This window comes from Microtus oregoni, unplaced genomic scaffold (genome assembly GCF_018167655.1).
Source record: "Microtus oregoni isolate MIOR12 unplaced genomic scaffold, Mior012 000006F_ref0000085, whole genome shotgun sequence".
NCBI lineage: Eukaryota > Metazoa > Chordata > Mammalia > Rodentia > Cricetidae > Microtus > Microtus oregoni.
Genome location: NW_024543065.1, coordinates 38,879,182 through 38,905,763, shown reverse-complemented (window position 1 = coordinate 38,905,763; position 26,582 = coordinate 38,879,182). Strand labels below are relative to the sequence as shown.

Genomic DNA, 26,582 nt, shown 5'->3' with positions numbered 1-26,582 from the left:
AGTATATGAAACACACAGACACACACACACACAGACACACACACATGTTTGTGCATGTGTGACAGAGATGAGAGAGAGAGTGAGACCATAAAAGAAATTTTTTTAAATTTCACTTTGGTTTTATCATTATCTGTTTTAATACCAGGTACTACTAAGAGTCCGGAAGTCTTCCTTTTTGTTTCAATTATTTTATGTAGTTTGCTCTTCTTCTTTGAAGTTCTGAGAGATTCCTGTCAATATGTTATGTGGATCTGGGAACTCATATTTCAATTAGAGTTTCCAATTCAGTGAATTGGAGGCCTTTAATATCAGTAGAAATAAGATCTACTTGTTTATTCACGTCTTTCAAGAAGGCTGTAATGACATGATATTGCAATGTTATGCAAGCCTTTACTCCCAGCACTCAGAGGGCAGGGGCAAGGAAAGCTGAACTCATGGACAGCCTGGTGTTCATAATGAGTCTATGACTGGTAATAAACAGAGAGTCCTTGTTTCAAAATAAATATAACTTCTCCCTTAAGAGTAACCTGCATGGTACCAGAAGCACCATTCAGTCATCCAAAAGCTAATGAACAGTCTTATCCAGCTAGGATGCCTATGAACCACATCAATATTCATCATGGTACAATAACCCTGAGTGCCATAGCTGCAAGCATACCTTGATAGTAACCGATAGCTCTCTAGTTGGACTTAAGAAATTTTTAACAAAAGAGAAACTATGACTGATAACTACTAACTACTCAGTGCTGGTAAAGCCATAAATCTTGGCGAAGAAACACTTTACTAAACCAACATAATTCCTTAAAAATGTAAATATTGTCCTTATACCCATAGATAAGCATAGTCTTCAACCATCATCTCTTTGTAACAGAGACCACTACAAATAAACCACAAGTAATCAAAAGGCAGAGTTGTGAATTGTAGCATTAATTCTAATTGCTATTAATAATAAAAACTTGGAGCCAGCTATCAGAAGGTGAAACCTGAAGGGTCAGAGAAACACAGCAGTGAGAGAGTTTTTACCTGTACTGATTCTTAGATAAAAGAGGAGATCCTATTCTGATTCCTCAGACTACACTGAGCTCCTGTCTCCACCCACCTTATATTCCTCTCTCTGCCCAGCCATATCACTCCTGTCTCCACCTCCTTAGTGCTAGAATTAATGGCATATGATCCCAAGTGCTGGTATTACCTTTGTGTGAGCTTTGCTTCTCTTTTAGACTAGACCATCATATATGTAATACATATATGATAATACACATATATTATAGACATATAAAGGGGATTCAAATGAATGACCTGCTGTCTAGCTAATCCAACAATGATCTCCATGAACAGAAAGTCCAAGAATCTTGTAGTACGTTCACAAGGCTTCATGTCACCACTGGTCTTCAGTATATGTCAGTTTCTGTGATTTCTCAAAATTTTTAAGTTTTCTATTCCCAAGCTTCCAGAGCTCCTGTGCAAGACTGAATTTATCACCTCACCTGACAGCAGTGTCTCTCAATTCCATCATGGTCCCTTTTGGGTCTTATATGAGATACCCTGCATATGAGATATTTACATTACAGTTTGTAACCGTAGCAAAATTACAGCTATGAAATAACAAAATAATTTTATGAACTGGGGTCATCACAACATGAGGTACTGAATTAAAGGGCTGCAACATCGGGAAGCATGAGAACCATTAGAGGATTCCATTCCTTTACCTCTCTTTTCATGCCCTGTGGGTTTTTTTTTTTTTTGATTGTTGGTTGGTTTTCTTTTGTTTTGTTTTGCTATTTTTTGAGACAGGGATTCTCTGTGTGGATTTGACTATCCTGGAACTTGCTTTGTAGATCAGGCTGACCTCAAACTCACAGAGATTTACCTGCCTCTTTCTCAGGAGTTGTGGGATTAAAGACATGAGCCACGACTGCCCAGCCATGCCCTGTGTTTTAAGGAGATTCCTCCAAAATGGAAGGATTTAATTGAAGAGGAAGATGATACACAATAACCACTCATGGGCATAAACTCCAAGGATTTGCCATCTTATCAATGAGTACTTGCCCATCATGTTCAATGATGTGTTATTGGCCATATCTACGAAATGGAATCAATCTATATGTCCACAAACTAAAACATGGGTAAATGAAACCATGATTCTTATCTCCATAAACTGGCATATTATTAAGGTGTAAATAAAAATGAAAGTGTGAAATATAGATGTACATATAGGTAACAGGAAATGATGACGAGTTCAGATACCTAGGCAACAAAAGTCAAACATCACATGTTCTCTCACATATGCATCTAAGATACAAACTTTGTTTTGTGTGTTTTAGTAAGACTACATGTAGAAGCTAGGATTCTAGAAAGGGACCATTAGTGGAGAGTTGCAGGAAGAGGGGTTAGAGAGTAGAATATAGGTGATAGGAGATTCAAAAGTGGGTGTCCTGGTAGCAGAATGTAGTAGAGTAATAGGGAAGAGAGAGGAATCCTGAAAGGTCAACCAAGCAATATGACCAAAAAGAAGCTACATAGGAGCCTATCATTTTGAACCCACGTGGCATGACTCTTGTATGAAGATTTTGAAGATGAATAAAACCGAAGAATTTATCACAGTGTTTTCTTTTTTTTTTTTTAAATATTTATTTATTTATTATGTATACAATATTCTGTCTGTGTGTATATCTGCAGGCCAGAAGAGGGCAGCAGACCTCATTATAGATGGTTGTGAGCCACCATGTGGTTGCCGGGAATTGAACTCAGGACCTTTGGAAGAGCAGGCAATGCTCTTAACCACTGAGCCATCTCTCCAGCCCCCACAGTGTTTTCTTTAATGATGAATTTGCTTTTATCTCTGAAATTTCAGCACTGTAAAGGATTTGTCAATTCAATACATTTGGAGAGGTGTAAATTCCAATGGACAGAAAGACATGGGGAATATATATTCTATATCTTTATATGGTTTCTCAGAAGTATGAATTTTGAAGTGTATAAAACAATTAGAGTGAAAACTGAAGATGTTGCCATACTTTTATATTACTTTCTTACAGTTTTTCTCTGTTCCCCATCCTTCCTCTCCCCTCCCCTTCTATTCTCCCCTATTGTCCCCAAGCTCCCAATTTACTCATAAGATTTTGGTATTTTCTGCTTTCTGTGTACATTAGATCCATGTATGCCTCTCTTAGGGTCCTCTTTGTTGTCTAGGTTCTTTGGGATTGTGAATTTCTTTTCTCTCTCTCTCTCTCTCTCTCTCTCTCTCTTTGCTTCACGTCTAAAAGTCACTTATGAGTGAGTACATATGATATTTGTCTTGCTTGGTTTGGGTCACCTCAATATGATGTTTTCTAGATCTATCCATTTGCCTGCAAATTTCAAGATGTCTTTTTTTTTTCTGTGTAGTACTCCATTGTGTAAAGGTACCACATTTTGCTAGTTGAGGGGCATTTAGGTTGTTTCCAGGTTCTGGCTGTCACAAATGTGATAAACAATGCTGCTATAAACATAGTTGAGCACATATCTTTATGGTATGATTGAACATATTGCTGGGTCTTGAGGTAGGTTGTTTCCTAATTTTCTGAGAAATTGCCATACTGAAATCCAAAGGGGCTATACCAGTTTACACTCCCACTTGTAGTAATTAGGAGCAGTGGGGCTACGTCCCCAGCACCCGGCTGCCTACATGGCTAGCTTAAGCTTATGCCCCGAAATAAGTACACGGACCGGACACTGTATTCTTTTAAACACTGCTTGGCCCTTTAGCTCTAGCCCTTACTGGCTAATTCTCATATCCCGATCAACCCATCTCTAATAATCTCTGAGCACCGGTCTTACCGGGAAGATTCTAGCCTATGTCCATCCTGGGTCGGAGCTTCATCACATGTGTCTGCCCGGGAGCGGGGCATGGCATCTCTTCTGAGGTGTCTGCTCCCAAGAGGAGAGCTGTCGAGTCTGAGCTCACTTCCTCTTCCTCCCAGCATTCTGTTCTGTTTACTCCTCCCACCTATGTTTTAACCTATGAGGGCCAGCCAAGCAGTTTCTTTATTTTTTTAACCAATGACCTTCCTCCATCACCACTAGCAATGGAGGAGTATTCCCTTTACCCCACATCTTCAGCATATGCTGTCATCGGTGTTTTTTATCTTGGCCATTCTTACAGGTGTAAGATGGAATCTCAGAGTTGTTTTGATTCGCATTTCTCTGATGGCTAAGGATGTTGAACATTTCCTTAAGTGTCTTTCAACCATTTTAGATTCCTCTGTTGAGAATTCTCTGTTCAAGTCTGTACCGCATTTTTAAAAATTGGATTATTTGTTCTTTTGATGACTAGTTTCTTGAGTCTTTGTATATTCTGGAGATCAGTCCTCTGTCCAATGTGGGGTTTATAAAGATCTTTTCCCATTCTGTAGGCTACTGTTTTGTTTTGTTGACCATGTCCATTGCTTTACCAAAGTGTCTTTGTTTCAGGAGGTTCCATTTATTGATCGTTTCTCTCGATGTCTGTGCTACTGTGGTTATATTTAGGAAGTGGTCTCCTGTGCTAACACAATCAAGTATACTTTCCACTTTCTATTCTATGATGTTCAGTGTGATTTGTTTTATGTTGTGGTCTTTAATCCATTTGGACTTGAGTTTTGTGCATAGGGATAGATATGGATCCATTTTCATTCTTGTACATGTTGATATCCAGTTATGTCAGTGCCATTTGTTGAAGATGCTTTCTTTTTTTCCATTTTATATTTTCCGCTTCTTTAAAAAACAATCAGATGTTCATAGGTGTGTTGATTGATATCCGGGTCTTCAATTCAGTTCCATTGGTCCTCCTGTCTGTTTTTATGCCAATACCAGGCTGTTTTCAGTATTGTAGCTCTGTAGTAGAGTTTGAAGTTGGGGACTGTGATGCCTCCAGAAGTTCCTTCATTGTACAAGATTGTTTTAGCTATCCTGCATTTTTTTTTGTTTTTCCATATGAAGTTGACTGCTGTTCTTTTGAGGTCTGTGAAGAATTTTGCTGGGATTTTGATGGGCATCGCTATTTTTGTTTTTGTTTTTGACAAAGAGTTTATGTACTCCTGGCTGTCCTGGAACTTAGTATGTAGATGATGATATCCTCCTACTCACAGAGATCTTTTTGCCTCTGCATCCTGAGCGATGGGAATAAAGGAGTATACCAGCATGCCTGGCATTATTATGAATTTTTGGATACTGAATATAAATGTATACACACACACACACACTTTTTAACCAGGGCTCAAGACATGGCTTAGTATGTAAGAGCAGTGGTCAATCTTTCAGAGGACAAGTGTTCAGTTCCCAACACATGCACAACAGTTCACAATGATTTGTAACTCCAGCTTCAGGGGCTCTAATGACTCCTCTGTCCTCTGTCTTCATCAGGCATATGTTTAGTACAGATGTACTTTCAGGCAAAGCATTCATACACATTAAAAGAAAAAAAGAAGCTTTTCCCACTGCTACATTTGAAGAATTTTATTTTAACATAAACTCGAGGATATTTTTTAATACTTAAACCTTCATTAAAAACATTCACAGGGTAAAAGTAAGCGACCTCAGAGGGAGCAGGTCTGAGCCAAAGGATGCTCAATCATACCACAAGGACATGTGCTCAGCTATGTTCATAGCAGCATTATTTGTAATAGCCAGATACTGGGAACAACTGAAATGCCCCCCTTGACCAAAGAATGGATAAAGGAAATGTGGTACCTTTACAAAATGGAGCACTATACGCAGAAAAAAATGACATCTTGAAATTTGCAAGCAAATGGATGGATCTAGAAAACCTCATATTGAATGAGGTAACCAAGATCCAGAAAGACAAATATAATATGTATTCACTCATAAGTAGCTTTTAGACATACAGCAAAGAAAAAGCAGCCTACATATCACAACCATAGAGAAACTATACAACAAAGAGGACCCTAAAAGAGACATACATGGATCTAATGTACATGTGAAGTAGAAAAAGACAAGATCTCCTGAGTAAATTGGGAGCATGGGGATCACAGGAGATGGTAGAATGAGAGGGAGAGGTAGGGATGGGAGTGGAGAAAAATATAAAGCTCAATAAAAACAATAAAAATATTTATTTTTTATTATAAAAAAAGAATCAGTAAAAGTCAAAAAAGAAAAGAAAAGAAAAGAAATGCCACTCAAGGGGAGAAGAAGGGAAGTAAGAGAATAATTCTTGGTGCATATAATCACAATACAGACAGACAGACAGATACTGGCAGGCAGTCAGGCAGATAGATAAAACTGTCAAAAAATCATCTTCTTGAAAAAGTATGTCATACAGTTCAGGCTGGCTGAGAACTTACTACATAGCTAAGGCTGGCCTTGAACTTCTGATCCTCCTGTTTCTACCTTCCAAGTGCTACGATTATGTACCTGTATATACTACCATGCCATGCTAAAGAATTATTTTATTATGAAAAAATGATTGATATTAACTTTATACTAACACTGTCTACATTCAAATGAAATGGGATCGTGTGGAACATATTCTATGAAGACGAAAGATATTATTATGAAAAAGGTACATTATAGAAAATAAACTTCCAATTTCCATAGTATAAGACTAAAAATAAGAAAAAAGTCTTTCACAATTTTTTTATCTTCATGTTTCTAATTTTTATTCTGTTGTGATTTTTAAGAAAAAATACCAGAAAATGTTAGGTCACATTATTTACAATGGTGTGTTTTTCTCCAGTATGAATTTCCAGTATGAATTTTCTAATGTCTCCTAAGATTCAAATTCTGTTTAAAGAATATATCAGTCTTTGGATTTGCGTGGTTTCTCTCCATTATGGATTTTCTGATGTCTCCTTAAACCGGAAGAGTGAGAAAAAGACTTGTCACATTCCTGACAACTGTAAGGTCTCTCTCCAGTATGAACTCTCTGATGTGTTCTAAGATGTGAGTCCTGGGTAAAGGATTTCTCACATTCCATACATTTGTATGGTTTCTCCCCAGTGTGAACACTCTGATGTCTTCTAAGATTTGAGCAACTGGTAAAGGATTTGTCACATTCCTTACAACTGTAAGGTCTCTCTCCAGTATGAACTCTCTGATGTCTTCTAAGACTTGCAATATGGATATAGGATATGCCACAGTCTTTGCATTTGTGAAGTTTCTCTCCAGTATGGATTTTTTGATGTGCTCTAAGATATGAGCAGCTAGTATAAGACTTATCACATTCCTTACATCTGTAAAGTTTCTCTCCAGTGTGAACACTCTGATGTCTTCTAAGATCTGAATGTTTGGTAAAAGACTTGTCACATTCCATACATTTGTAAGGTTTCTCCCCAGTATGAATTTTCTGATGTGTTCTAAGAGTTGAATTCAAAGTAAAGGACTTGTCGCACACCTCACATTTGTAAGGCCTTTCACCAGCATGGATTCTGTAATGCCTCTTAAGGTGTGATAATTCAAAAAAGGACTTACCACAGTCTTTGCATTTGTGAAACTCTAGAGAATGAGTTTTCCTGTGCCTACTCAGTGATGAATAGTGGGGAAAGGCTCTGTCGCAGTCATTGCATTTGTAAAGCTTCTCTCCAGTGTGGAGTCTGTAATGGCTTTTCAAATGTGAAAACTGATGAAAGACTTTGCCACATTCTTGACAACTATAGTGTCTCCCAGCAGTATGCATTTTCTGATGTCTCCTGAAATTGGAATAGTGGGCAAAGGATCTGTCACATTCCTTGCATTTGTAAGGCTTCTCTCCTGTATGCCTTTTCTGATGGCTATTAAATGCTGATAATTGAGGAAATGACTTTCCACATTCTTTACATTTGTAAGGTTTCTCCCCAGTATGGAGTCTTTGATGTGTTTTAAGACTTGACCACTGGGTGAAGGACTTTTCACAAACATTGCACTTGTAGGGTTTAATTCCAGTATGAATTCTCTCATGTACTGTGAGGCATGAGGCAGTACTGAAACATTTCTTGCATTTTGCACATTGGTGGGGTGTCTCTCCAATGTAGATTGGTTGTTGCAAAAGACTGTATGCAGAGCTGAAATGATCATCATATTCTTCCTGCCTGTTGTCTTTCTTTGCAGTGTAGAGTCTCTGATCTTGAGTAATGCTGGAACAAGAATTTAAAAATTTCTCACAGTCTCTAGATTTGTGAGGTTCTTCTCCAGTGGCCATGCTTTCATGCCTATCTAGGTTTGATGAGTCAATAGAGGCATCTCTGCGATTACTGCATCTGCAGTTATTAGAGTTTTGTGTAGATTCACTTGAATTTTTAAGTGCACATGTAAAGGGGTCATGAAAGACTTTGCTAAGCTCATTAGACTGACATGACTTCTTTTCTGTATTCATATGTTGACGAGCAGGATCACATTTGCAATAGTTCTCTGAAAATGAGCACAAGTCATATTAATAGGGTTTGTTCCAGGATTAGACATTTGATAAATGATTGTTCCCCTAAATTCTCTCTTAAAGTATGTCAACCTGAAACTATTTAGACTAGAATTCCCAGTACTCAACATTTTTCATCCACTGTAATTGTATGGATTCTCAGAAAAATAGCATGAAAGCCTTCAAAATCAGTGATATATAACAGATATCTCATCTCTATTAGAAATAACTAACTGGGAAAGAGATGGAAAAAATAATTGAGGTTCGTTAATTAGTTTTGGGGTAGAGCTCATGGAGTGATTATATTTAGAATACATGTTTCTAGCTTTAAATATTTCTTTTCAGAAATTGATAAAGAGGAGTTTTAATCCAGGGTTCATGGTGTTTATACTTGCTAAGTGATAGGCAATAAAGAGTATTGTTGAGAACACCCAATTCCTTCAAGTTTATAGTCTTAATCAAAAGCAGTACAGGATTTATTTTTTCTCTCTAGAAAAACACCTTAGATTCTTCTAAAGTAGTGGATGCAAAGGCAGTACTCTGGCAGACATCAGAGACTCTAGTTGTTTGAGGCAGGGTTGTCATGGACAACTACTGCTTATATCTACACCACACTGTCTGAGCTCCACAAACTGCTGTTTCTTTTGCTTTTGTAACCAGCTCCTGTGATTATTTTCCAAAATTATGTCTGTGTATTCTTGACAAACAAGAAAATTAAGCATGTAATATGAAGATATGAATACAAGGAAGGCAATTAAAGAATAATCCTATTTCCTGGGTTCAACATTAGACTTAGGATTTTGTAAAGTTATTTCAATCTGATTTCAACATAGTCAAATAAAATCACATTTCATACTAGTATTTAATCATCAAAACTCAGGTATAATGAGATTCAACATATTCTAACAGTAATGAAAACAAGATGCATCCTGGGGCCAAGACTGTATAATAAGTTAAATGGTCAAGAACCTTTTTAGGAATTGAATATCACAAAACATTCTCAGCTCTTGCTTTTTATTTCTCTTGAAATCTTCACTGCTCTGTTACTCAATTACTAGCCCACACTAGTTGTAGCTACTCTCTCTCATCTCCACATTCCAGGGAAATCTTATTCTCTCCGGGCAGGTGACTAGGCCTACCTTGCATACAATATCCACATGTTCTTTGAGGTACTCCCTGACATATGCTGGAACTTTTAAATACAGAAGTCTAACACAATACATGCTCAGTACATGAAAATACAAAGCAGAAGAATTTAAGCAAGATTTCTCAATTGATATTTCTTGTCAAAATCTTCAGGATTTTTAATATTTCCAAATATTTCCAGTTTGTATATCATGAATTTTTTCTAACAACTAAACCATGTCAACTGCAATATTGGACATGGAACGTTAAGATATAAGTGGATGGGATGAAGCAATGACTCAAAGGTTAAGAGCACTAACTGTTCTTCCAGAGGTCCTGAGTTCAATTCTCAGCAACCACATGGTGCTCACAATCATCTATAATAAGATCTCATGCATTCTTCTGGCATTATATAAGTAATAAATAAATACATAAATAAATCTTTTTTTAAAAAGAAAACTTGAGTGGAAATACTATGTGCTCCTGCACTTATAGATGAATCTTGGAACCAAAATGAAGAGTATATGACACCTCTGAAATGGAAAATGGAAAAAGAAACTTAAATAGCATGAAGTTCTTTCTCACTACTAAACTTTGCCTTTCTCCTGGTGTTTCAAGGACAGCTTAACAGATTTTACATTCTATGAAGCCAGAACAAACAAAAAATGGGTTACAAATCTACAAGAAAAATGTTCTTACCCACAGAGACCAGGTTGTTATAATTTTCCAACATTACATCAATATACAAAGCTCTCTGGGCAGAGTCCAGGTACTCCCACTCCTCCTGGGGAAAGTCCACAGCTACATCCCCGAATGTCAACAGACTCTGAAACAAAAAAGTATGATTTGACCATGTGTGATGTGGGAGTGTCATATATCAATCTGTTGATTTCATTGGGTAAGCAATAAAGAAACTGCTTGGTCCTCATAGGTTAAAACATAGGTGGGAGGAGTAAACAGAACAGAAGGCTGGGAGAAAGAAGCTGAGTCAGTGAGTCGCCATGATTCTCCCACTCCAGACAGACGGAGGTTAAGATCATTCCTGGTAAGCCAGCTGGTGGGCTACAGCAGATTATTAGAAATGGGCTAGTCCAGGTGCGAGAGCTAGCCTAGAAGAGGCTAGATAGAAATGGGCCAAGCGGTGTTTAAAAGAATACAGCTTCCGTGTAATTATTTCGGGTAAAGCTAGCCGTGGGGGCGGCCGGGTGCTGGGGACGCAGCCTTCCGCCCGTATTTCAACACATGTGCTACCTGGAAGTGCTTTCCAGGTTATAAGGAGATGGAATGTAGGTAAGTGAAGATAATTACTCAAAAATGATGATTTCCAATACAGTCACATTCTATCATGAATGTTCTAACACTGTGAAAACAGGATGATAAAATAGTCTTATAAGCAGTATACAGGAAACAAGACACATATTTAAGGCATGGACATGGTTTTCTATTTGTTATGGTTGTTGTGCTTATGTTGCACATGATCACAGCAGACATGCCTCAGAAATAAAATTCATGAGGAGGTAATGTGCCTTAAGTGCTGTACTTGGAGATCATGGTAAAATACCAACAACAATCAATCCTGTGTATACTTGGGCCTCACATGACTCTATTCTAACAGGCTCAATTGGGTGGGACAAATGTCTATATTCTGTCAATTATATTTAATGCTGATTGGCCAGTAGCCAGACAGGAAGTATCGGTGGGACAACTAAACAGGAAGTAGACATGGGTCGACAAGAACAGGAAAATTCTGGGAAGAAGGAAGCCCATTTCTCTGCAGTCCTGACCAGCCACAGAAGAAGCAAGATGTGACTGCCTCGCTGAAAAAGGTACTGAGCCATGCGGCTAACATAGATAAGAATAATGGGCTAATATAAGTTATAAGAGTTAATAAGAAGCCTGAGATACTAGGCCAGTCAGTTTATAACTAATGTAGACCTCTGTGTGATTTCTTTGGGACTTAACGATTGCAGGAACTGGGCAGGTCAGAAAACTTCAGACAACAAAACTCTAGGCATAATGCCACACATTGAATAGTAAAAGTGTAGGTATGGAAGGCAGAATATTTGACTGATTTATACACATAGAGTTTTGTTTTTTTCCACAGTAGGAAGGATTGGAACAGCATTACATCTGTCAATTTTAACAGTAATGTGTAAGTGTCCTATGGAACTAATTTTATGAGAATATTTGAGCCAGTATGAACAGATAGAAAAATCTACATAATCAATATTTGATATAATCCAAAATTTCCCTAAAATATGCATAATCCAACAGAGACAATTTAGGAGGTTTAGAAGTGTATTTCACTTCACTCCCAAAGAGTAATAAAAATTGAGAGAAGTCCAAAAACACATCAAAATATGTTTATGGTATAGTTAAGAGAATCTACACCAGTGACACTTTTGATAATGCCCATAGCAAGAATCTATCAAAAATTAAATTAATTAAATAATGAGGAAATAAAACTGCCAATCAACAAATGGGCAAATGAAGTAAATAGATACTTTTCAAATGGAGAAAACTCAAATGGCCAATTGTGGTAATGTTCTGTTTGTGCTCTAACAAATAAAGCTTGCCTCAAGATCAGAGGGTGGAGCTAGCCATTAGATAATTATAGAGGCCTAGAGCTCTGTACAGACAGTCAGTGAAGTAGCTTGGCAGAGAGAGGAATATAAGGTGTGAGTAGACAGGAACTCAGACCCTTTTTTAGCTGAGGAGTTAGCAAGGTAAGATTTGACTAGGGCTTGCTCCTTTGTCTCACTAATCTTTAAGCATTTACCCTGATATGTTCTCCAGGTTTTCATTATTAACACCATTTAGAACCCCTGCAACAATTGGAACCCAACTTCAGAGCATGAATTCACAAAAATCCCGCTTGAGCCATCAGCCCTCTGGGAAGGTTGTCTCTTCTTTTTTACCCCAAGCTTCTTAGTGAGCATGGAATTTTCCTGTTGCAGTCTCTTTACAACAGTCTCCTGCTGCCACCCAAACTCCAGAAATGCCTGCACTCGAAAGGCCACAGGCTTACCTGCCATAGACCTGACGGCTCTGCCTTCGGGCAGCTCTGGCTACACATGGTTCTTCTGTACAATCCCTTGTGCATTTTTTAGACAATCAGCTCCCTCTTCATTGTGGGTTGTAAGCTTCCTCGAGCTACCAATCTCTCAGCTCACAGCTACATACTAGCAGTTTAGTGGTCCTCAGCCTGGTTGTTTACTACCTGTGTTCTCTGCTCAGATGTCCTACACCTCACATTTCACCAGCATTGTCACCAGATGGGAAACATTATTACAATGGAGGGAGTTAGTCTCTGAAAATATGCTGGATGGTTTGAGAATGGGACAACTAAATGAGAGGATAACTAACTTAGATGGGGTTTATGTAATGTCAGTTATAAACATCAGCTTTATCATTTTTGCTTTATCACTAAAAATGTTGGTTAATCTGAATGCTAAGATACAAATGTTAGAAAAACTTATTAAAACAGATCATAGAGCTATTCAGTCCCAGACAGAGGACTTTAAAGGGAAAACAATCTTGGCATTGCATTTTAAGTTTAGAGAGGAACAGCCTAAGGTTTTCAAACAGTCAATTTTAATTTACCCTGTAACCTTACATGAACAACTGCCAAATGATAGATACCCCTAAAGCTGTATAAGAGCTAAATAGACTCTTGGGGGAAATGTTAGATTTAATGAAATTCAAGGAAGCAATGGTCTCATATGGCATGCATTCACCTTTTATGAAGCAGATGTTATACTTGTGTTCAACTTATAATAGAATTACCCCTCAATATGGAGAAATTTAGCTGGACAGTGGTGGTGCATACCTTTAATCCCAGCACTCAGAAGGCAGAGGCAGATGGTTCTCTATGAGATCGAGACCAGCCTGGTCTATAGAACTAGTTCTAGGACAGGCTCCAAAGCTACAGAGAAACCCTGTCTTGAAAAACAAAATTAACAAAACAAAACAAAATATTGGAGAAATTTGTTTACAGCAGTCATGGAGCCTGGTCCTTGCTTACAATGGAACACCTGGTAGAAAGATGATGCTAAGTCCTTTGAAAAATAAAGTAGAGCTAGAGGTATAGAAATCTCCCAAGACCAAACTCTTAGAGAGGGAGATGATGCCAAATAAAAGGCAATCTCTATATGATGACCACACCTTGGCTTCATGCCATAGAGCAGCTTTGAATGCTTGGGACAGAATTGGAGAGGTAGGAAAGAAAATGCAGTCATTTACAAAGCTCAAAGGAAACCTTCACATATTTATTACAAATACTGACTTCAGCAGTAAATAGAATGATACCAAATTCAGACAAATAATAATTGAATTTCTGGCTATTGAAAATGTTAATGCACAATGCAAAAGGGTAATTAAGCTATTAAAGAAAAGATCAGCACCCTTGGAGGAAGGGAAATGAGATATAATCAAACTAAATCTCTTGACCATGATGATGCTTGGATAGGAGAGGTGATTTCCAGAGGTTTAAAGGAAAATCTAAATGTCAGTGTTTCAAATGCAGTAAACAAAGTCACCTAAAAAGGGATTATAAACAGGATGTTCTAAGAAATGATATCTTTTCGGGGCTGGAAATGGATGGAAATAGAAAACACTATCCTGAGTGAGGTAACCCAGACCCAAAAAGATGAACATGGGATGTACTCACTCATAATTGGTTTCTAGCCATAAACAAGGGTCACGGAGTTTACAATTGGTGATCCCAAAGAAGCTAAGTAAGAAGGTGAACCAAAGGAAAAGCATATAGTTGTCCTCTTGGCTATGGGAAGTAGACAAAATTGCCGGGGAGAAAATTGAGATCTTGGGGGTGGGGTGGGATGGGGGTAAGGGGAGATGGGGAGAGAAAAGGGAGAAGGGGAGAATGGGGGGAACTTGGGGAAAAAGGAGGATTGGGATAAAGGAAGGTTGGATAGGGGAGCACGGAAGCACAATTCTTAGTTAAGGGAGCCACCTTAGGGTTGGCAAGAGACTTGAACCTAGAGTGGCTCCCAGATGCCCAAGCCAAGGTCCCCAGTTAGTTCCTTGGGCAGCTGAGGATAGGGAACCTGAAATGACCCTATCCTAGAGCAATACTGACGAATATCTTGCATATCATCATAGAACCTTCATCTGATGATGGATGGAGATAGAGACAGAGACCCACACTGGAGCACTGGACTGAGCTCCCAAGGTCCCAATGAGGAGCAGAAGGAGGGAGAACATGAGCAAAGAAGTCGGGACCACGAGGGGAGCACCCACCCACTGAGACAGTGGAGCTGATCTATTGGGAGCTCACCAAGGCCAGCTGAACTGTGACTGAAAAAGCATGGGATAAAACTGGACTCTCTGAGCATGGCGAACAATGAGGGCTGATGAGAACCCAAGGACAATGGCATGGGGTTTTGAACCTACGTAATGTGCTGGCTTTGTGGGAGCCTAGCCAGTTTGGATGTTCACCTTCCTAGAAATGGACGGAGGGGGGAGGACCTAGGACTTACCACAGGGCAGGGAACCCTGACTGCTCTGTGGACTGGAAAGGGAGGGGGAGAAGAGTGGGGGGAGGGGGAGAGGGGTGGGAGGAGGGGGAGGGAAATGGGAGGCTGGGAGGAGGAGGAAATTTTTTTTTCTTTTCTCAATAAAAAAAAAGTTAAATAAAAAAGAAATGATATCTTTTCAAAGCATAATACAAATAGAACTCCTCTCCCTTATGGATTATGTAGATCAACAAGGGACAGTCAAGGTAACCCTTCCTCTGTCATAAGGAAACACATTGAATGGCCTCTTGCAGGCCCGCATCAAATATGGTTCCATCATTTCTTGTCATCATAGAGGAAACTACTTCCCAGAGCAATTAAAGAACCTAATGCCTATTGTAAGAAATATGGTGTGGAAAGTCCTTCTGTATATGTGTTGCTTTTATTGGTTAATAAAGAAGCTGCTTTCAGCCAATGACTTAACAGAATATAGCCAGGCTGGAAGACAGACAGAAAGAGAGAGAGAGGCAGCGGCCAGACGCGGCGGAGCAACACCGCATACAGGAAGAGGCTTTCGGGGACCGGCGCAGCGGCAGACCCAAGCAGCGGGGACAGGCGTGCAATAAGGAGAGCAGATCGCCCTACTACAATTGAATCAAAGAGGTAGGCCTTTGGTTGGCCAGGTCACTGGCACAAGGGGAGCCTGGTCCTGTCCTGAAGATCCTTCGGAGGGGTGAGAGGGTTCTTGGCCTGCAGCAGGAACCATGAAAGAGAGTGAGGGCATTTTGTAAGCGGAGCCCTTGGCCAGCAGGGAAACCTGATCCGGTTTTTTTTTTTTTTTTGTTTTTCGAGACAGGGTTTCTCTGTGGCTTTGGAGCCCTTCCTGGAACTAGCTCTGTAGACCAGGCTGGTCTCGAACTCACAGAGATCCGCCTGCCTCTGCCTCCCGAGTGCTGGGATTAAAGGCATGTGCCACCATCGCCCGGCCCTGATCCGGTTTTTAAAGGACCCATTGGATAGGATCAATAGGAGGAGATGGGCAGGCGCCAAGGCAAGAATTCACCCAATAATCCGAAAAACAACATGAAAACATCAGAACCCAATGATCTTACAACAGAAGTATTTGAACAACCTAACACAGAAGAAGTGGAAAAAATCGACTTTATGAAGATAATAGAGTCCCTTAAACAACATGTAAAAAATGCCCTTATAGAAATGGATGAGAAGTATAACAAAAAGTTTGAAGAAATGAGTAAATACGTACATGATACCCTGGGAAACCAAGAAAAAACCATCAAACAGGTAATGGAAACAGTTCAAGAATTGAAAACTGAAATGAAGGCAAAGAAGAAAATACAAACTGAGGACCAGCTGGATATGGAAAATCTAGGCCAACGAGCAGAGTCTACAGAAATAAGCATAATCAATAGAATACAAGAGCTAGAAGAAAGACTCTCAGATGCTGAGGACACCATAGAGAAAATAAACGAACAGATCAAAAAAAACAGCAAAGCCAACAAATTCTCAACACAAAACATTCAGGCACTATGGGACACAATAAAAAAACCAAACCTAAGAATAATAGGAATAGAAGAAGGAGAAGAGTCACAGCTCAAAGGCCCAGAAAATATTTTCAACAAAATTATGGAAGAAAACTTTCCCAACTTAAAGAAAGATATTCATTTAAATATTCAAGAAGCATACAGAACAACAAACAGACTGGATCAAAGAAAAACATCTCCTCGCCATATAATAATCAAAACACAAAATATACAGGTTAAAGAAAGAATATTAAGAGCTGCAAAAGAAAAAGGGCAAGTAACTTATAAAGGTAAACCGATCAGACTTACACCTGACTTCTCGATGGAAACTATGAAAGCCAGAAGGTCCTGGATAGAGGTTCTGCAGAAGCTAAGAGACCATGGATGCAAATCCAAACTACTATACCCAGCCAAGCTATCGTTCATTATCAATGGAGAAAACAAGACATTCCAGGATAAGAACAAATTTAAACAATACGTAGCCACAAATCCAGCCCTACAGAAAGTAATAGAAGGAAAATCGCAACCCAAGGAATCCAACACTGCCAACACTGCCTACAATAACCCAGGCATCTAATGACCCTTCACGAACACATCTCAAAGAAGGGAGACACACAATCTCTACTACCAAAAGCAATAAGAATAACCGGAGTAAACAACCACTGGTCATTAATATCACTTAATATTAATGGGCTCAATTCACCTATAAAAAGGCACAGGCTAAAAGACTGGATACGAAAACAGGATCCAACATTCTGCTGTTTGCAAGAAACACATCTCAACCACAAAGACAGGCACCTACTCAGAGTAAAGGGTTGGGAAAAGGTGTTTCAAGCAAATGGTCCTAAGAAAAAAGCAGGTGTGGCCATACTAATTTCTAACAAAACTGACTTCAAACTAAAATCAATCAGAAGAGACCGAGACGGTCACTTTATACTCAAAACAGGAACAATTCATCAGGAGGACGTCTCAATCCTGAATATATAGGCCCCCAATATAAAAGCACCTACTTATGTAAAAGAAATATTACTAGAACTCAAGGCAGACATCAAACCACACACACTAGTAGTAGGAGACTTCAACACACCTCTCTCTCCAAGGGACAGGTCAATCAGACAGAAACCTAATAGAGAATTAAGAGAATTATTGGAGGTAATGAAGCAAATGGACTTAACAGACATCTATAGAACATTCCACCCAAATAGGAAAGAATATACCTTCTTCTCTGCAGCTCATGGAACCTTCTCAAAAATTGACCACATACTTGGAAACAAAGGAAACTTCCACAGATACAAAAAAATATCAGTGTCCACCTGTGTCTTATCAGATCATCACGGATTAAAGTTAGAAGGCAACAACCACGCTGCCCCCAAAAAACCGACAAACTCATGGAAACTGATCAGTCAAGTACTGAACCACACCTGGGTCAAGGAAGAAATCAAGAAAGAAATTAAAGTCTTCCTTGAATTTAATGAAAATAAAGGGACAACATACTCAAAGCTATGGGACACAATGAAAGCAGTGCTAAGAGGAAAGTTCATAGCACTAAGTGCCCACTTAAAGAAAACGGAGAATGCATACATTGGGGACTTAAAAACACACCTGAAAGCTCTAGAAAAAAAAGAAGCAGACGCGCCCAGGAGAAGTAGAAGACTGGAAATAATAAAACTGAGGGCTGAAATCAACAAAATAGAAACCCAGAAAACAGTCCAAAGAATCAATGAAACAAAAAGCTGGTTCTTGGAGAAAATCAACAAGATCGACAAACCCCTATCCAAACTAATTAAACGACAGAGAGAGAACACGCAAATAAATAAGATCAGAAATGAAAAGGGGGACATAACCACAGACACAGAGGAAATTGAGAGAATCATTAGATCTTACTACAAAAGCCTGTATGCCACAAAACTGGAAAATACAAAAGAAATGGACATTTTTTTTAAATAAGTATCATATACCAAAGCTAAACCAAGACCAGGTGAATGATCTAAATAGACCGGTTTCTCGCAAAGAATTAGAAATGGTTATCAAAAATCTCCCTTTGAAAAAAAGCCCAGGACCAGATGGTTTCAATGCAGAATTCTACCAGAACTTCCAAGAAGAACTAATACCTATACTCCTTAATGTATTTCACAATATAGAATCAGAAGAGTCATTGCCAAATTCCTTTTATGAAGCTACAGTTACCCTGATACCAAAACCACAAAAAGACCCAACCAAGAAAGAGAATTACAGACCGATCTCACTCTTGAACCTCGACGCAAAAATTTTCAATAAAATACTGGCAAACCGAATCCAAGAACACATAAGAAAAATTATCCATTATGATCAAGTAGGCTTCATCCCAGAGATGCAGGGCTGGTTCAACATACGCAAATCTATCAATGTAATCCACCACATAAATAAACTGAAAGAAAAAAACCATATGATCATTTCACTAGATGCTGAAAAAGCATTCGACAAAATTCAACACCCCTTTATGATAAAGGTCTTGGAGAGAATAGGGATACAAGGGTCCTACCTAAATATAATAAAAGAGGTTTACAGCAAGCCAACAGCTAACATTAAATTAAACGGAGAAAAACTCAAAGCCATCCCACTAAAATCAGGAACACGACAAGGATGTCCACTCTCGCCATACCTCTTCAATATAGTGCTTGAAATTCTAGCAATAGCAATAAGACAACATAAGGAGATCAAGGGGATTCGTATTGGAAAGGAAGAAGTTAAGCTTTCGTTATTTGCAGATGATATGATAGTGTACATAAGCGACCCCAAAAATTCTACCAAAGAACTCCTTTAGTAACGTGGCAGGATACAAGATCAACTCCAAAAAATCAGTTGCCTTCCTATACACCAAGGATAAGGAAGCAGAGAGGGAAATCAGAGAAGCATCACCTTTCACAATAGCCACAAATAGCATAAAATACCTTGGGGTAACCCTGACCAAGGAAGTGAAAGATCTACTTGACAAGAACTATAAGTCTTTGAAGAAAGAAATTGAAGAAGACACCAGAAAATGGAAAGACCTCCCTTGCTCTTGGATTGGGAGGATCAACATAGTAAAAATGGCAATTCTACCAAAAGCAATCTATAGATTCAATGCAATCCCCATCAAAATCCCATCAAAATTCTTCACAGATCTGGAGAAGACAATAATCAACTTTATATGGAAAAACAAAAAACCCAGGATAGCCAAAACAATCTTATACAATAAAGGATTGTCTGGAGGCATTACCATCCCTGACTTCAAACTCTATTACAGAGCTACAGTATTGAAAACAGCTTGGTATTGGCATAAAAACAGAGAAGTCGACCAATGGAATCGAATAGAAGACCCTGACATTAACCCACAAACCTATGAACACCTGATCTTCAATAAAGGAGTTAAAAGTATACAATGGAAAAAAGAGAACATCTTCAACAAATGGTGCTGGCAAAACTGGATGTCAATCTGTAGAAGAATGAAAATAGATCCATATCTATCACCATGCACAAAACTCAAATCCTAATGGATTAAAGACCTCAATATCAGTCCGAACACACTGAACCTGATAGAAGAGAAAGTGGGAAGTACTCTACAGCACATGGGCACAGGAGACCACTTCCTATGTATAACCCCAGCAGCACAGACACTAAGGGCATCATTGAATAAATGGGACTTCCTGAGGCTGAGAAGCTTCTGTAAAGCAAAGGACACTGTCACTAAGACAAAAAGACAACCCACTGACTGGGAGAAGATCTTCACCAACCCTGCAACTGACAAAGGTTTGATCTCCAAAATATAAAAAGAACTCAAGAAACTAGACCGTAAAAGGCTAATCAACCCAATTATAAAATGGGGCACTGATCTGAACAGAGAATTCTCAACAGAAGAACTTCAAATGGCCAAAAGACACTTAAGGTCATGCTCAACTTCCTTAGCGATCAGGGAAATGCAAATCAAGACAACTTTAAGATACCACCTTACACCTGTCAGAATGGCTAAAATAAAAAACACCAGCCTTTGCTGGAGAGGTTGTGGAGAAAGGGGTACACTCACCCATTGCTGGTGGGAATGCAAACTTGTGCAACCACTCTGGAAAGCAGTGTGCCGGTTTCTCAGGAAATTCGGGATCAACCTACCCCTGGACCCAGCAATACCACTCTTGGGAACATAACCAAGAGAGGCCCTATCATACAACAAAAGTATATGCTCAACTATGTTCATAGCAGTATTGTTTGTAATAGCCAGAACCTGGAAACTACCTAGATGCCCTTCAATGGAAGAATGGATGAAGAAAGTATGGAATATATACATATTAGAGTATTACTCAGCAGTAAAAAACAAGGACTTCTTGAATTTTGCATACAAATGGATGGAAATAGAAAACACTATCCTGAGTGAGGTAAGTCAGACCAAAGAAGAGGAACATAGGATGTACTCACTCATTTTTGGTGTCTAGCCATAAATAAAGGACATTGAGCCTATAATTCACGATCCTAGAGAAGCTAAATAAGCAGGTGAATCCAAATAAAATCATATAGGCATCCTCCTGAATATTAACCTTCTTCAGGCGATGAAAGGAGACAGAGACAGAGACCCACATTGGAGCACCGCACAGAAATCTCAAGGTCCAAATCAGGAGCAGAAGGAGACGGAGCACGAGCAAGGAACTCAGGACCACGAGGGGTGCACCCACACACTAAGACAATGGGGATGTTCTATTGGGATCTCACCAAGGCCAGCTGGCCTAGGTCTGAAAAAGCATGGGATAAATCCGGACTAGCTGAACATAGCGGACAATGAGGAATACTGAGAATTCAAGAACAATTGCAGTGGGTTTTTGATCCTACTGCACGTACTGGCTTTGTGGGAGCCTAGGCAGTTTGAATGCTCACCTTACGAGACCTGGATAGAGGTGGGCAGTCCTTGGGCTTCCCACAGGTCAGGGAACCCTGATTGCTCTTCGAGCAGATGAGGGGGGGGGACTTGATCGGGGGAGGGGGAGGGAAATGGGAAGCGGTTGTGGGGACGAGGCAGAAATCCTTAATAATTAAATAAATTTAAAAAATAAAAAAAATAAATAAAAAAAAAAGAAAGAGAGAGACAGAGAAAAAGGACAAAGTCAGAAGTCATTTAACTGCCCTCAGCAGACAGATGTGTCAGAACCTTGCCAGTAAGCCACAGCCATATAGCAATACACAGATTAATAGAAATGGTTTAATTTAAGATGTAAGAGCAAGCCAATAAGAAGCTAGAGCTAATAGGCAAAGCAGTGATTTGTTTGATCAATACAGTTTCTGGGTGATTATTTTGAGTATGAGAAGCCAGGAATGAAAAAGCAACCTCCCCCAACAAAATCATACTGCTCTGGATGATAGAAAAGTTATAGCAAAGAGATCAAAAAACTCGGGAAAAACCATGAAGCAAATATTTTTGGCAAGTTTCTATAAATGAACATAAATGAATAAATGGCATTGTCACTGATGGTCTTGTAGGCACAGGTGCAGATGTGACAATAATTGCACCAGAATATGGACATCTAAATTGGCCTCTTCAGGTGGTAAATGTTCATCTTTTAGGTATTGGAACATTATCTCAGGTAAAACAGAACACAAGATGAGCGAAATGTACAGGGCAAGAAAGACAAAGGAAAACTCAAGCCATGTGTGGCTAATATAGCAACAAATTTATGGGGATATTATTTTTTACAGCAATGGATTACTCAGATTAACATTCCCCCAATCTTAGAAACAAACCATAAATTAATGTTAGTTTCTAGGAAAGATATTACAAGATAATATAAAGAAAAGTCACCAATGATTCAGATTACACAAGAACAGGGTACAACAGCTGTTGATCTTTCAACAGTACCAACAGTCCTACCTTTAAAATCATTGACAGACAGACCTGTATGGGTTAAGCAATGACCTTTAACAACAGAGAAACTTTAGGCCTTGGAACAGCTGGTATAGGAGCAGCTAAATGCTCAGCATATTGAAGAATCAATCAGCCATTGGAATTCTCCTGTATTTGTTATTAAAAAGAAATCTGGAAAAATGGAGAATGGTAACAGGTCTAAGAGTTCTTAATAAGGTGATTCAGTCAAAGGGCTCTCTACAGTCTGGAATTCCTTTGCCTTCTCTGTTGCCTAAAAGATGGCCTCTTATAGTTACTGATTTAAAAGATTGTTTCTTCACTGTACCTTTACATAAAAAATAAAAATTTGCCTTCATGGCACTTACTTAAAATAATTCTCAGCCTTGTAAGAGATATCAATGAAAGATTCTTCCATACAGAATGTCAAATAGCCCCATCCTTTACCAATATTTTGTATGTCGTCATTGGAAATGATACATAAGCAATTTCCTCAATGTATAGTTTACCATTATATAGACAATATTTTACTAGCTATCTCAAATGTAGATGAAATAGAAAGAATGTTTGAATAAGTAAAGAAAAATTTGCCTTGTTGGGGATTACAAATTGCTTCTGAACAAATAGAAAGAAGAGCTTCTATTAATTATTTAGGATATAAAATAGGTCTACAAAAAATTAGAGCCCAAAAGGCGCAAATTAGGAAAGACTGATTGCAGATTTAATAACTTTCAAAGATTATTACCAGGAGACATTCCCTATCTATAATCCACTATTGGGGTAAAAAAATGATAAACTGAGTAGTTTATTTAAAACCTTAGAGGTGACAAGAGCTTAAATAGTTGAAAAGAATTACTAGATGGAGCTGAAAAAGAATTGGCTTTGGTAGAAAAGAAATTATAGAATGCAGATGTAGATCATTTGGATCCAAACTATGACTGTGTTTTGGTTATTTTGTCCTCTAAGAATTTTCCTATAGGGATATTAGTGCAGAGGGAAAATATTATATTAGAATAGATCTTTTTTACCACCTAAACAGGGTAGAAATTTCAAAACTTATTTGAAAAAGTTCTCTGAATTAATTCTTAAAGGAACACTGAGACTTCATCAATTAGCAGGAATAGACCCAGCAGAAATTATAGAACCATTTACAAATGATGAAATTGACAAACAAATTATGGGCAGAAAATGAACCTTGAGAAAGAGTTTGCTGTAATTTTAGGGAGAGATTAACAACAAATATCCCAAAAGCAAAAGAATAAAATTTATACAGAGGACTAACAGGATTCTTCCTCCCATTGTACAGGGAACCCCAATATTTGGAGCCCCTACATTCTATACTTATGCAAATAAATTAGGAAAGGCATGCTATAAATCAGAAAATTTAAGTAAATTGGCTCAAAACCCTTGTGATTCTGTCCAAAAGTCAGAATTATATAATATTCTCATAATATTAATGGATTTTAAGGAATCTCTTAACATAGTTACTGATCTGCAATACATAGAAAGAGTTGGATAGCACATGGGAAACTGCTGAATTATGGCAGATGATACAGGTTTGACTTTATTTATTCAGTTACAAAAAGTAATCAGGAATAGGAATCATTCCATATACATAACACACATATAATCCCATATGGGTCTGCTAGGCCCTCCAGCACAATGTAGTGAAGAATTATAATTCTATCAAAGGTTTTGGGGGCATTTGGTGGTGGATAAGTAAATAAAAACTATATTGGATTATGAAAATATAAAATCTCACGTGAGGCTCTAGAGCTTCTGTTCCCTCTGATGACTGTAACTATATAAAAGAACACTGAGTTGTATAATCTTTGGGTCTGTTTAAGTGTATGATTTTTGCTATTTGTCTCTTTACAGAATTGTTCATAATAAAACTTAAAAAAAATTATCAGGAGCAGAAAATTAAAAGCTTTCAATGTACCAAAGTATAAGAATGTTAGATAAAGAATAGAAAGGACCACTAACCTGTGACATGTTTACTGGAGAATCAGCCATTCTTATTGTTCCTCTTCCTTGAGTTTCTCTTTCAGAAACAATGAATAGAGGGCTTGCTTCCCTTTCAAGTCAAGGAGTCAAAAAGGAAGAGATAATATTAATACTAAAAGCTGCTAAAGAACAATGTCAAAACATATGAAACTGTAAAAGCAACAGAATTCTACCAGATGTCAGGTCAGTGATCCGAAGGACAGGAGAGCATTTGAAATTTGAAGCTTGAAAAAAAATCACCACCAAGCATCTTGCTGCACAAAGAAAACTACTCTCTTAAAGTTGATGGAGACATAAGTGCATTTTAAGACACTCACCAATCAACAATTAATTTCATTAAAGGGGCACTGTAGATAATAAATTAGAGGCAAAACACACATAGGCGATTCAGCAGAATTATCCATGAAAAAAGGGGAAATAAAAATTTCATGTTAAGAATAAATAGATATAGAAGAACTGGAAAAAAATCAATGAGCAAGACAGCACACCACTACTCAAAAAGAAGGAAGAAAAATACTACCTGCCAGTAATCCAACCTGCAATAGCATAAAAACAAAGCTGTAGTATGATGGAGGAAGGTCATTGGCTAATAAAGGAACTGCCTTGGCCCATTTTATTGGTTAGAACATAGGTAGGTGGAGTAAACAGAACAGAATGCTGGGAGGAAGAGGAAGTGAGCTCAGACTCCACAGCTCTCCTCTTGGGAGCAGATGCCTCAGAGAGATGTCATGCTCCCAGCTCCCAGGCAGACGCACACGATCCGACCCAGGATGGACATAGGCTAGAATCTTCCCGGTAAGACCGGTGCTACAGTTTATTAGAAATGGGTTGATCGGGATATCAGAATTAGCCAGTAAGGGCTAGAGCTAAAGGGCCAAGCAGTGCTTAAATGAATACAGTTTTTGTGTTGTTATTTCGGGCATAAGCTAGCCGAGCAGGCAGCCGGGGTGCTGGGAACGCAGCCCCACCGCCCCTGTTACTACAGTAGTAAATAAAAGTGCCATGAACAACAAAAACAAACCACACTGAAAAATCAAAACAGAGAATCCTCAATTAACTAAACAAACCCTCAAGATAAATAAATTCAGCACATGACCCAGTTTCATTCCTTGGTGTATGCTCAAAGAACTCGATATCCTACTCCACAAATATGTGCTCAGCCATGTTCACAGCTGCTCTACTCACAATAACTATAAAATGTAAACAACATAAGTGTCCTTCCACTGGCAAATGGATAGTGAAAGTATGGTAATATACACTATGGAATATGATTCAGCTGTGAAGAGATTTAAAATGATGACCTTTGCAGGTAACAGACCCAGAAACACAGACAATGCATGTTCTCTCTCATAGGATATTCCTAGCTCCAAATTTTCAGATGTGAGTCCACAACCTGGAGTGAGTGCAGAAACCTGAAAGTAAAAGGAGACCATTGTAGGGGAATAGTACAGACAGAGTAACAGGGAACAAACAATATAAAGGGGGAAATGGGAAAAGAGGGTGAAAATTTAATTATGGAGTAGGGACAGGAAACAGTAAGCATGTCTAAAACATCATAAGGAAACCATCTATTCCTTGACTATTATCCATCCAGCAAAAAAAAAAAATAAAACCCTAAAATACATATACATAGAGTATAAATGAAAATTTCCCAACAGCGCTCATGATTCTCCTCACAAGAGGCATAGATTTTCTAACATAGGCCAACACCAGGTCTAAGAAGCCTGTTTTGAAGTTGTTGGTCACATTTGTCAAAGAGACTTCCGAAAGTTAACGAGTATAGCTTTTGCCCATGGTTGACTCCTAGTGCCTAGGGTTGAAGAAGCCACAGACTTCAGAAACAAATCCTAAAGGACGTGAGATAGAACTGACATTAAAGTTTTCTGCCTGGGGACAAGCTTTCAAGGTACCAGAAGGCAACATGCAACTTAGCACAGGAGGTAGCCAACCAGATGTCCTACCCATCTGTGACTCCTATGACCCACAACAATGATCTGCGCTGCACGATAGCCCTAAGTGTGCATGAGTGACACGCATACCTTGGTGGTGACCAACAGCTTCTAATTGGATTAAGAGCCTTTCAACAATAGGGAAATCATGCTTGGTACTGGAAACCTGGCCAATTTCCCCAGGGATAGTAGAGGCATGGATCTTAGAGAAACTACAATCAGTACTTTACTAAATCAGCCTAAGTCCTTACTGCATTCTAA

At 38.6% G+C, this 26,582-nt stretch overlaps 1 pseudogene; it reads right to left on the bottom strand.

Moving 5' to 3' along the window:
• Positions 1–6,475: 6,475 nt before the first annotated feature.
• On the bottom strand, positions 6,476–24,872 carry LOC121449251 (annotated as a pseudogene).
• Positions 24,873–26,582: the final 1,710 nt, after the last annotated feature.